The sequence below is a fragment of the Lissotriton helveticus genome, chromosome 8 (genome assembly GCF_964261635.1).
Source record: "Lissotriton helveticus chromosome 8, aLisHel1.1, whole genome shotgun sequence".
Classification (NCBI taxonomy): domain Eukaryota; kingdom Metazoa; phylum Chordata; class Amphibia; order Caudata; family Salamandridae; genus Lissotriton; species Lissotriton helveticus.
The window spans coordinates 364,576,045-364,588,314 of NC_136069.1; the positions used below are offsets into that span (position 1 = coordinate 364,576,045).

The 12,270-nt window shown below is 43.4% G+C and overlaps 1 protein-coding gene across 2 annotated transcripts in view; it reads left to right on the forward strand.

Moving 5' to 3' along the window:
• FRY (FRY microtubule binding protein) overlaps positions 1-12,270 on the forward strand; it is a 778,582-nt gene that overhangs the window by 543,001 nt on the left and 223,311 nt on the right. The window lies entirely within an intron of this gene.

Consider the following 12,270-nt stretch of genomic DNA (forward strand, 5'->3'; position numbering starts at 1 on the left):
ACTGTCAGTACAATACATGTCTTTAAACACATATGTGCTACACATATGAGGCTGGAGAGCTGGGATGGCTGAGCTTGACGAGCCCACACATAAAAAGTGTTGACTAGCATTGCCTGTTCAATGTAAGGGCTGAAAACCAAGTATTCGTTTTTCTCATAACCACAACAACATTTTTGTTCAATCCTAATTGTAGTTAGTTTTTAATCTTTCAAACGGGAAATGCCCTTAGCCACGACTTTGGTCCGGAGTCACGCAAGCCGAACAACGACTTGCCCAAACAACCACCCCGCCTTAACCACGCATGTGCGTGGTTAAGGCTTATTCGGTCTAGTGCTCGGGCCGGGCAGAGTTCGGAGGAGCGTCGCACAGAAACAGGTAAGAGGGGTTTGTCGTTGGTTTTTACGAGGTGTGGGGTTTGGGGTTAGTTTTCAGGGCGTGGGAGGGGTTGGGGTATTTTTTCAGTGGTGGAGGGGATGGGGTTCGTTTTTAGAGGGTGATGGGTCGGAATTAATTTTTAGGGGGTGGGGTGTTAGGGAGGATCAGGGTAGTAGTTGGTATGCATTTATTTAACCATGCATGCCTTTACAACGAAAAATCATGGTAAAGGAATGCGTGGTAAAAAAAAGTTGTGGTAAGACGAGGTCATGGTAGCAACCTCGTTGTTAGGGTAGTCATTGTTGTGGAACTTGTTGTTCAACCATACAACCACTCAAACAGCCCAACAAAAATGGTAGAGTGATAAGTCTGACAGAGGCCATTATTGCACGATACTTCAATTTATCTACCTTAATATGCCTTATGTCAGAATGGTAATGATAGTGTTTAAAGAAGGAATCAATTATTTTAATGATTTAATCGAACAAGAAAGATACTCCAACCCATGGATTTACTATGACTTTGTCCATCTAAGAATTAGGACATACAATCTCCTAAACATTTAATCAGCAAAAATCGGTTAAGGGTATCGGGAGTTATGAATTTTCAATCCAGTCTGGAATAACGCCATGCTCAGAAAACTGTTTTAAGGAACAGCAGTCCCTAACAGAAAAGCTGTTGCAGAGATTCATATATAGATATATATATATATATATATATATATATATATATATATATATATATATATATATATATATATATATAAATACAATGATATCTATACTTTGATTGTCCAACTGGACATCATATTTTATTGAAAAAATAAGTAAAACAAGTGGGGGGACAGGTGTATCAACAAAACGGAAAAAGCTCAGGCAATACAAGAAGGCGCGGCCAAAAAGGATTATAGCTGTTATGCCAACATCAAATATGTCAGAGCACTCTTAGCACACATTAATACATGATATACATTTTATATCAGAGTGCATACAGTTGCCAACGTTTATATCCCTTTAACTAAGTGCTGGGAATCTACTCGGGGTGAAGTTGAAGTCCATGCATTATATGAATGTTTACATGAAAGTTGTCAGAAGAGAGTTACCTGGGACTCAGTCTTGAGTCAAAGCACGGTCCAGGTTGGTTTTATCTAGTTCAGAATTTAGATGAAGTGCTCTGGGAATAAGGAAAATTAGTACATAGTCCTTATCTAAGCGAATGGAGCATGCCTCACCATTCACGTGTAATACTCTCATCGGGAATTTCCAAGTTCCTCGTATTTTAATCTCCCGACTTCTTTCCCCCTTTTTTCCTTTTTTCCCCTTCCCTGGGTGCCTGAGGCAATTGCCTCAGGCACCCATTTGCTCTGTCCTGAAGATGACCCCAGTACTTAGTTAAAGGGATCGAAACGTCGTCGACTGTATGCACTCTGACATAAAATGTATATCATGTATTAATATGTGTTGAGAGTGCTGTCACATATTTGATGCCATAATCCTTTTTGGCCACGTCTTCTTGTATTGCCTGAGCTTTTTTCCGTTTTGTTGATACACATATCCCCACTTGTTTGTTTTTCTTATTTTTTCATTAAAATATGATGTCCAGTTGGACAATCAAAGTATAGATTTCATTGTATTTCTAAATATAAGCGACTCGGCAACTGTTTGGGCCGCTGTTCCTTAACATAGTTCTCACCCAAGGCTCCTGACCACTTATTGGGTTCCCTTGTCCTTGTAAAATATATTAAGAAAAGTGATCACTGCCCCTCGTGGTCAGTGCTGGCCACATCCTAGCACTTTTTTGTTCTAAGTTCAGCCATGCTGCACCGCAGCCGCGCTGCTGTTCAATATGGCTAAAACAAATTGACAAAAGAAACAGCTGTCCCATGGGTGATACCTATTGCCGCTGGCAATGCTTTTTCTGTTTAGGTAGGTGGGGGAATCAGAATCTCTTCAGCTCTTTTGTTGCCTGGGCGCCTTGGCATTTAGGATACAACCGCATCATGGGAGCCCCAGCACGGGCCCTTTTCCACCCTGCACAGCCACTGAATGGGGTGCAGGCCAGGCTGCCAAGAGTCTCTGGACCCGTGTTCTTTTCACCAGACCTTCGTGTCGCACTTGTTTGCTTTGGACTGTTTCCAGGCGCTGTATTTTGTTGATTCACGTTGTAAAATATCTACAGATGCCAGAAGTAAATATTTGCCAGCAAAAAATGTCAAGAACTTGTTTTCATGTGTTTCTGCTGTGGCATAGAACAGGTGAGGAATGTACTCTGTGTACAAAACAGCTGGGCCTGTTTACTGAAAAAAGATATGTAACACAGCCGCCCCCGTTCGTCTTCCATGCGTCACTTGAGATACAGTAGCTGTGCCAACGGAGCGCATTGCAGGCATGTGTTTCCTTCCAGCCATGGCGACTTACAAAATTACTCGTTAGAGTGGCTATAAAAGTCATTGTATAAACCGATTTTTTTTTTTTATGGAACTAAAACTATCATAAAATACTACTACTTGTGGTTTTTCTTCCGTATGTGAATATTATAGCAACAGAAGTAGAGTCCATTCAAGGATGTTGAGAGGCGGGCGAGAAGGATTTATTGGCAATCTCAGCCAAAAACTCTGTGGTGTGAAGCAGCCGCTCAGCCCAGGGATATGTTACGCTGCTGTTTGCCAGTCGGGCCACAGTAGAAAGGGTGGCAGTGTTTAGTATGGACACGGTTTCGGTTTGCAGATTATTTGTGTAACTTCACCCGTTGTCCAGTGTCCTCCTACCCGCCTAATATTTTTTTACTTTGCCAAGCGCATACTTTAGTTTGTAGTGTAGAAGCAATTTTCTTTGCTCCGCGTGTTTTTTCTTCTTCTGCTTCTATACTAAGCGATTAGGTACTGTGGTGTGATTGCGTCTCAGTTTAGCATTGCACACTAGCCAACTGCATGAAGTGTATGGGCTGTTGCTAAAACTTACCACGTTAAACTCGTAACTTTCAGCTTGTGTTTTTTATTGTATAAATCAGTTTTTAATTATTTGTTTGATACTCCAGGCCTGTTTCTTTTGCTTCTCAATGAATCAGTACAACGTGTGTGTTTTGTGCCCTTCATCTGTAGCTGTCGCCTCTATTGAAGCCAGCCCCACCACTCTGCAGTTCTGTTCTCCAACTTGTCCATGCTTATTAGTGCATTTCTTGAGTTGTTTTGGTGATTTGTTGGCAGCACCTGCTGCTTCATTGTGATTGCTGCACTAATGGATCAATCAACCCTCTCTTCTCTAACTGTGCAGAAGTCTCCCACTTACTGTGTCTCGGCTGATGGTGGTCGGAGCATCAATCGCCCCCTCCCGGCTCCCCACTGACGCTTAACGTTGAAGGATATGACCCCTGAACGTTATTTTTGGAAAGTAGATATGCAAAGGAAGCTTCAGGTGTGTGTATGAGTCTTTTAGTGCAATTGTGACAGAAGTGAAAATATCCTACGACAAAGCCGAGGTTAAAAAGACATACTTTAAGATGTGATTCAGAGCTTTGGAGAAAAACAGGCATTTTGCAGTGTCCATTTAAATAACAAAAAAGGAAAGAGTAAGTATACGGAGTAAAATAGTTATGTTATGCGTTTCTGCACACATAAAAGTGATATGGAATTTATATGATGACTAAACTAGTAAGGGAGGTATTGACTAGTTCCATATCGTATACACCATGAATTAGCCGTAAAACTTTGGAATAAAGTGGGCCCGCGTCAGATATCATGAGAAAGGACATTGAATCATTTCAAGTGATGGTCTTTCTAGAGACTTTATTTTTCGATATGAAGATCTGGTGTCCATCAATATCCTGTCTCTGTAAGAACCCAGACCATCAGAGAGATGCAGGTCTTCTAGCACATTGTTGGACTGGTCAATATAACCCTACACTCGATACAGCCGACTTCAAAAAGATTGCCAGCAGTTCGGGGTACGCTGCTTTGTGTTAGTCCCCGTGTGGTGTAATTGGGAATGAGTGCAATTGCAGGCTTAGTAGAGGATGAGGGCTTAGTATCTTTTATTTGAGACCATGGGGGAAGGTAAAGTGTCTCTTGCTCTAGTTCAAAACTGTACCATCAGATTCCCCATGCAACACCCACCATGTTTTCCTTTCGTTTCCTTGACTGGTGCGTAGCCTGCTCTGTATGTCAGGTGCCATGTGGTGTGCATTAAGTGGGATGGATGACACAAGTGAGAAGATGTCTGCACGTGGAAGCTGCTATAACTTCTCCCTTAGTGCCAGTTTAGTATCGGCACCAGTCCCTCAGTTTTCTACTGTGAATTTATGTTAAGCATATTTTAACATACAGTTAAAGTGGCGCTATGTTGATCCTCACTGTTTCAGGTGATTCTTCCATATTCTGCCAGGGCCAGCAGGCAGCGTTCACCGTTTAAGACGCGTGAATCTAGGTTATGCACAGAGCATTCATCTCATGGGAACCTTAAATGCTGACTCATACCAGCCACGTCTTGCATTTTGCACGCCTCACTCTGAATTCCTACTTTGAACTGAGTTGGTGTCATTCTATGCAGCACTCACTTTCACTTGTTCATGGTTGAATTAGTTCAGAGTCTTCTCAGTCTAATAACACTCATGTACAGAGCATTTGGAGGGCGATACAAGAATTGACTAAAAATATCACGGTCCTCAATGTAGCAGTACATCCATTGATCTACTCACTCGACGACCCAAGGGATACCAACATGTACCCTTTAACCACACCCATGGGGCGACTCTTTTCACATTTACTGTTGGCAGCTAAACTAACCATATTCCACAGGTGGGAATCTCCCATCTGCCCCCGTCTGAACATATGGTGAAGAAAACTGTGGGATATCTATACCATGGAGAAACCGTCCACGACTGTGAGTGACACACTGTATACATTTGGCAGGGTTTGACTCCTATATAAAACCTACATGAAGCAAACAGATGCTTGGGGGAAATCCCTCCGAAATGTCAGTTGTGCTTCGACAGTCTAGCCTTTCCTTCCTCCTCTTCCCTCGAGGATGCGGACTAATGCCACAAACACTTGCACAGCTGTTGCTGTTCTTAGTTTGAACCTGTTCATGAGTCATGTATTCTCTTCCTGTTTGGGCAGCTTGGATGGGAAAGATTCCTGGGGTGTACCAGCTGGGGCCTGTACTGCCAGTCGTATCCTACGTAGGAGGTGCTCCATGATGTTGCCATGTCCAACATTTAAATCAAGTTGTTAGAAAGAAATGAGTAATGTAACCGCCATCGTAGCAGGAAGCAAATGCCATCTAGAAACAAAGAAATAATGCCCTAACATTAAAAATGAATGACCATGTATCTATCTTAATAGTCACTCACGATCCGAAATTATTTGAAAGTGCACTGATTTTATCCACAGACATAAGCAGTCATTTTTTGAGAATGTGTATATTTTCATCAGTTGGCCATTTTCTGCCAACACCATCGTGTACTCTTTAGTAATTAAATTGAATTTTCCTTTGACACAAGTTTGTCATTTAGTGAAAATAGACTAACCTCGCCCTCAAACACTATCTATACATTCATTCCATTGTATCATCTCTTGAAGAAAACCTCCCTTGTGAGATGAATGCATGTTTGTGTACTACCATCTGAAGAACTGAACAATACCATATTAAATATGTAGAGGGGTAACTATAATAGCTTCTGCATTGTAATTGCTCTTTGCAGTTTTAACAGATATGTCGATTGTATAGTATTTAATTTTTTTTTTCGTGCTGAATCACTGTGAACAAGACCCACGGTTTTACATTCAATGGCGGCAATCTATGCACTCTTGATGACCCCCCTGTGCATGCTTCTCAAGTTTGCCACAATCCACAAAAGAAGAAAAGCCGGAATCTCTATTTCTATATTCCCTGCTATGATAAAGACATGATTGACAAACCCTCAACAAGAAGAGCACTAGCATAGCCCCTCACAAATTCGAAATACTTTTGCTGTGCCTTCAATATACTGCATAATTACCTCTCCAGGACACTCACTGTAGTTATTTCGTAGTTTCTTGTACAATGGTTTCCTTCATCCTGGCAATGCCAACCCTTCCCAGGTCAGGCTCGAGGGTTCAGCACAGCACTGCTCAACTCATCAAAGGGCTAAACCATTACTGCCAAATAACTCCAAAAATGACTAACCTGCATTCCATACTCTTGTAGAGTTTAAGGCCTGATGCTTTCTCTGCAAAGTAACAAGCAAGGTATAAACCTAAGTCTTTGAAAGCAATCATCTCAGGTAGCCAAAGTAGCAAAAAAGATCACTTCATCTGGCATACAAAGAAGAAATGTAAACCCTAAGACCAGAACTCAAGCTGTGCACCTAAGATCTCGAACATCACAACACAGACCAGGCTCATTATTTCACACCTCCACTTGTTATGTTATTGTATAGTTTATTTGTATTGTGCTGCATTAGCAAATTGTTTGGCTTGTAGGCAGTTTGGAAGTGTCACTAGCAACTGTATGAAAGGTTTCATTGGTATTCAATTGTTTTTGTATCCTTCTATTTGTCCCATGTTTGTGCGTTTGAGCAGTTAGTGTTTTGTGAGTGGTCTTTGTGGCAAAAAATTCTTACTAGTAATCTATGTTTATGGTTAATATCATAGGGGTATTAACGGTTACTTGAGAAAGAAAAAGAAAACCCACCTATACAGGGAACACCTAGTCTACTCCTGATAGGAAATCCCCCAGCTACTTCTACCCTCAGGCAGAACTCTGAAGAGATCTCCCTCGTCAATCATTCACGTAGACATCGTTCACCCACCAAATAGCTTTTTATGCCCTATTGTAATTTGCTCTAGATATTTTACTTTTTGTGCAAAGATCTGTTGAAATGCTTTAGGAAAAGGAGTTGTTTTTATTTTTTGTGCAAAGATCTGTTGAAATGCTTTAGGAAAAGGAGTTGTGCAAATAAAGATATGTGCAGTCCTCGCATGTGGACACTAAAGTACGGCAAAGGTTCATTGAGTGTAGCGGGTTTCCTGCGATAATATGCCGCAATTTCATGGCTTTTGCACTAACAATAGCTCCTAGTAGCACAATGCTAATATGATTGATATCATTGAGCGGGTCAGGAATTGCTAACATTGGCCACCTCCTTTGGCTGAGTTGAAGGCTAATTAGTGTATTGGATATTGATGAAACCATGTGCCTTGTCTGCTCGATAATTAGTCACTAGGGAGCCTACAGTTTCAGCATCTTCCAGTGATTAGTCCTTATATATATATATATATATATATGATGGATTGCTCATCTCAGTGTATGGCATGGCGCCTGGATAAACTGCAAAATATACAGAGTTTGAAACCAACATATTGTTCAGAATAGACTAGCACACCTGCACTGAGATCCCCGAGGAGCAGATTGTCAGCTTTATTCCATAGCCTGAGAAAAAGGCTTTATTAGCATGGTTGCTCTACGATCTGTGCGACATGTATGTATGTGAAGTTTACTAGCTGTGCGGCATGCTTATATGTGAAGTTTGAAGTGAAGTACAGACAAAGCTTGGAAAGTTGCACCGGGCGCAAGTGCACTTGGCAGATGTGGGACAGCCGCCAAAGAGTAGTGGATGCCCTGACTGCCCCAATTGCGGTAACCTTGCATCTGCCAAACTCTAAATCAGGTGCGTGATTGTTGAATGCAGCAACAAAATAATACCTTGCGCTCTTTATTATGAGAAAGTCAATAAGCTCTCATAACATTGTTACCGCTGACGTATGGCAGCACTTTTACTGTCGGATACATGAGCAATGGATTAATTTCTGTAACCATGTTAAGAGTCACGGAATGCCTGCTAGCAATTCTGCTAAATCCCAAGCATCTAGCTGCTAAATATTTCGAATGCCTGCATCAAAATATCATTCAGTTAATCTCTCAAAGTAGAGTTGAAAGGCATGTCTTCTTTGATCATAGCAGTTTCTTCTTACAGTGAATTTCTGAGATTGTTTCGGGACATGAACATAATGGAACTACGCTACACAGTCTAAACCATATCCTGAGAACTGGTCAAATGCACTTATGGTGGTATTGTTTCTTTTTCTGAATTGACTCTCTGCATCTTTGATGTTGGTAAATAATTTAAGATAGTTTATGACTTTTCAAAGAGAAGCTCCTGATGCTGTGGATGGTTGGGGTTTATGCAGATGTGGCGCTACGAACACAGAATTTTCAAAAATGTACGGTCTTCCCAGTAGGATCAGAATTATATTAACTGTTGTTTGGTCCACACAAATGAATATTGATATCTTCAGTTTTATTTCGGCTAGGAAATCGCACTTCTCAAGCATGAGATGCACATTGTTATGTTGAAAATATCCTTGACCGTCAGCCTGAGGTTCTTGAAACAATTGTGTAGTCTTTAAACCTCATTATGTGTGAATTACCTTTACTTTAGGGCTTTAATAATATAGATTCTTTCTCATAAACCTGTTATGTTATATTTATTTATAGCGCGCACGGCTAATCAACAGAGTGTTCCTGCGCGAGCATTGGAAGAGGAAGCAAGGATCTAAAAGAGGCTAAAAAAGAAGGATTTTTAGTTTTTTCTTAAAGGTTGTAGGATCCTGAAGGCCACGCAATGTCAGCGGCAGAAGGTTCCAGGCTATAGCAGCTAACCTGACAAAAGAGCACCCGCCCAGCCTTTGGCGGTTAAATCTGGGGGTCTTCATCAAAAGTTTGAGAGGAGGAACGCAGCTGTCTGGCTGGTATGTAAAAAGTAAACCTCTTTTGTAGGTAGAGGGGGCCAAGACCATAAAAAGCCTTATGAGCAATGGTCAGCATTTTGAATTTTATCCGAGACTCCACTGGGAGCCAGTGCAGGGAGTGCAGGTGCGCACGCACACTACTCCTATTTGACAAACCCAGAAGGAGTCTGGCTGCCGAATTTTGGACTACTTGCAATTTCTTAAGGAGGTAGCCAGGTATACCCACGAAGAGAGCATTCGCATAGTCCAGACGGATCAGAGCCCGGACCACCGTTTCTTTGGCAGATCTAGGGAGAAGAGGAAGAAATTTCCTCAGTGCCTTCAGGGTGCCAAAGCAGGTCCCCGCCAGCTTCTTAATCTGTGTTGAAAAGTTCAAATTTTCATTGAACCAGACGCCCAGATTCTTTGCAACCTTTCTCTCTGCGCTAGGCAGGGGGAAGCCAGAGGGCCATAGTCTTTCTCGAAAGTTGCCCGAAAACAGACCAAAAAGAAGGACCTCAGACTTCTCCTCATTGCATTTGAGTTGCGCCTGAGCAAGCCACTGAAACACAGCGGAAAGGCAGTGTTGTGCCGCAAGAACTGAGTCGTCGTCCCGGCCCCAAGTGAACAGAAGCTGGGTGTTGTCAGCGTAGGCCATAAACTTAGCCCCTAATGATTCCGCTAGAAAGACCAGGGGAGTGATATAGATGTTTAAAAGAAGGGGACTAAGGGAAGACCCCTGCGAGACACCAGTGTCCACCCGCTGGGGCACCGAGGAAAACGGAGGGAGCCAAACCTGCTAAGAACACGCCTCCAAGAAAGATCTGATTCAACACAACACCGCACCGGAAACTCTAATCACCCAGAGGCGGTTAAGGAGTGGGGCACCGTGTCGAAAGCCGCAGAGAGGTCTAACATGACAAGAGCCGCTCTCCCACCAGTGTCCAGACACTCCCGGATCGCTTCAGACACCCCCATCAATGCCGACTCGGTGCTATGCAGAGGACGGAAGCCAGATTGTGCCAGATGCAAGAGCCCCAAAACCTCAACATGATTAGTAAGTTGGTTCATAACCACCTTTTCACAGACCTTAGTCAAGCTAGGCAGCAGTGAGATGGGACGATAGTTACCGGGGAGCTGTGGGTCAAGAGAGGGCTTCCTAAGAAGCGGAAGAATTAGTGCCTGCTTCCAAGATGCTGGGAACACGGCCTCCCAGAGAGACATGTTAACCGATGCATTAACTTCGGGATTGTTAACATCCGCAGTGACAGCCAAGAGTCTTGCAGCGCAGGGGTCATTTGGAGAGCCAGACTTGAGGCCCTTAAGAACTTTAAGTGAGCAGGCAAGATCAATAGGCATAAAAGTAGAAAACACTTGACCCGGACAGCCCCCAACGGCTCCAGAGCGGCAACAGCCTGCCCACTGGCAGGGGCCGTAAAAGTGTCTTGAATGCTACGTATTTTATCCAAGAAAAACGTGGAAAGAATGTTGCACCAAGACTCCGACACCGGTGTGGCATAAGACTGAGCAGTGGGGGACATAAAGTTTGCACAATCGTGAATATTTCTTTTGAGTTATTATTGGCCAGGTCAATGCGTGACGTATAATACTGGCCTTTAGCTACCAGAATGGCAACGTAATAGCTTTTTTTTTTGCTCTAAGAGCAAGTTTAGCTTTACAGCAGTAACCACTGGAGCGCCAGGCCCTCTCCCAACACTTTGCAGTCATGGTTCAAAACCTTCAGCTTGGGCGTGAACCAGGGTTTGGAAGGTGAGTCTCTTGACAGTTTGGCTGGACGTGAAGCGGATAGGGCAGATAACGAATCCGCAATCCAGTCGGAGAACTGGGACATATTACCCTCAAGATTTTCGTGGAGAGGGGGCCGGGAGGCGGCCAAGGAGCTAATGAACTGCGAAGGATCAATTCTGCTGTAAGTCGGATGGCGCAAGCTTTGTTCTGGTCATAAGGGCCGTGTGACTTTCCAGGAGAAGAAAATAGGGAAGTGATCCGACCAGGAGACAGGCAAGAGCTTGGCGACCAAGACAGGAAAGTTCGTACAAATAGGGTCTAAAGTATGACCCCCTTGATGGGTGGAGTGACTAACCCTTTGGGAGAGCTGAACCATGTGGAGAGAGTCGAAAAAAACAGCGGAATCGCCCACCTTAGGTTGGTCGAGGTGGAGGTTTACATCGCCAAGGACCAAATAGTGAGAGAACCGCAGTGCTTGCTCAGCCACTGCATCCCCCCATGATTGGAGAAAGGCACCAGCTGGGCCAGGGGGTGGTATATAAGGGAACCACCTAGGGTGAAGTAGGCCGAGAGACACTGAAGTCTAAGGCCTCACAGCCACCCCAAAGGCTCGATGCATCACTATGAAGAGCCCAAGTATCTCTAAACAGAACGGCCAAACCCCCACCCCTACCGGCAGGGCAGTCAACTCGAAGGCATTAGTAACCGCCTGGCGTAGCCAGCGCAACAATGGGATTAGAAGAAGTATCCAGCCAGGTCTCTGTGACAAACAGGAGATCTAACGAATTGTCAGATAGCAGGTCGGCAATATCGACATAGTGCTTCTTCAGAGATCTCGCATTGACAAGTGCAGCTCTAATGTTCAGAGGCACTGATTGTTTTGTCGGTGAGTTGCATAGGGGGGGTCGAGTGTAAGGGAGAAGCCACACTCTGGGCAGGAAAAATCCGAGATGAAAGACAGATAGTGGGTACTGTGAGAAGTGCAAATTGAGTGTTCTGAAAGTGTTTAGGTACTCACTCATTAACTGTGAAATGTTGGGGGATGAAGGCTCCGATCGAGCAGCATTCCTGGCCCTGAGCGCTGACCTAGCACTGACGGGCTTCTTCTCAGGCGGTTCTATGGATGCTGCAGCCTATATTTGTAGGTCTAACCCTTGCTTTTGAACAGTTCTCTATAACTGTCTTTGAGGGTTTTCAGTTGAGACTGTTATGGTGAGCAAAACAATAAAAAATAAGCACTTTTTCGTCCCTCATTAAGTTTTCGTATTTTCCTGATCAGTTGTTTGATTTTTAATTTTTGTTCACTTTTTTCACAAACAATTATGGGCCTATGGTAGGCAAGTAGCTTTGCACTGTAGAGCTGTGCTTGTCCCAAAAGGTGCTTAAGCAATATCACTTAAACCAAGAACTGGAATCCATCAGATTTCTTTGTATGTGTTACC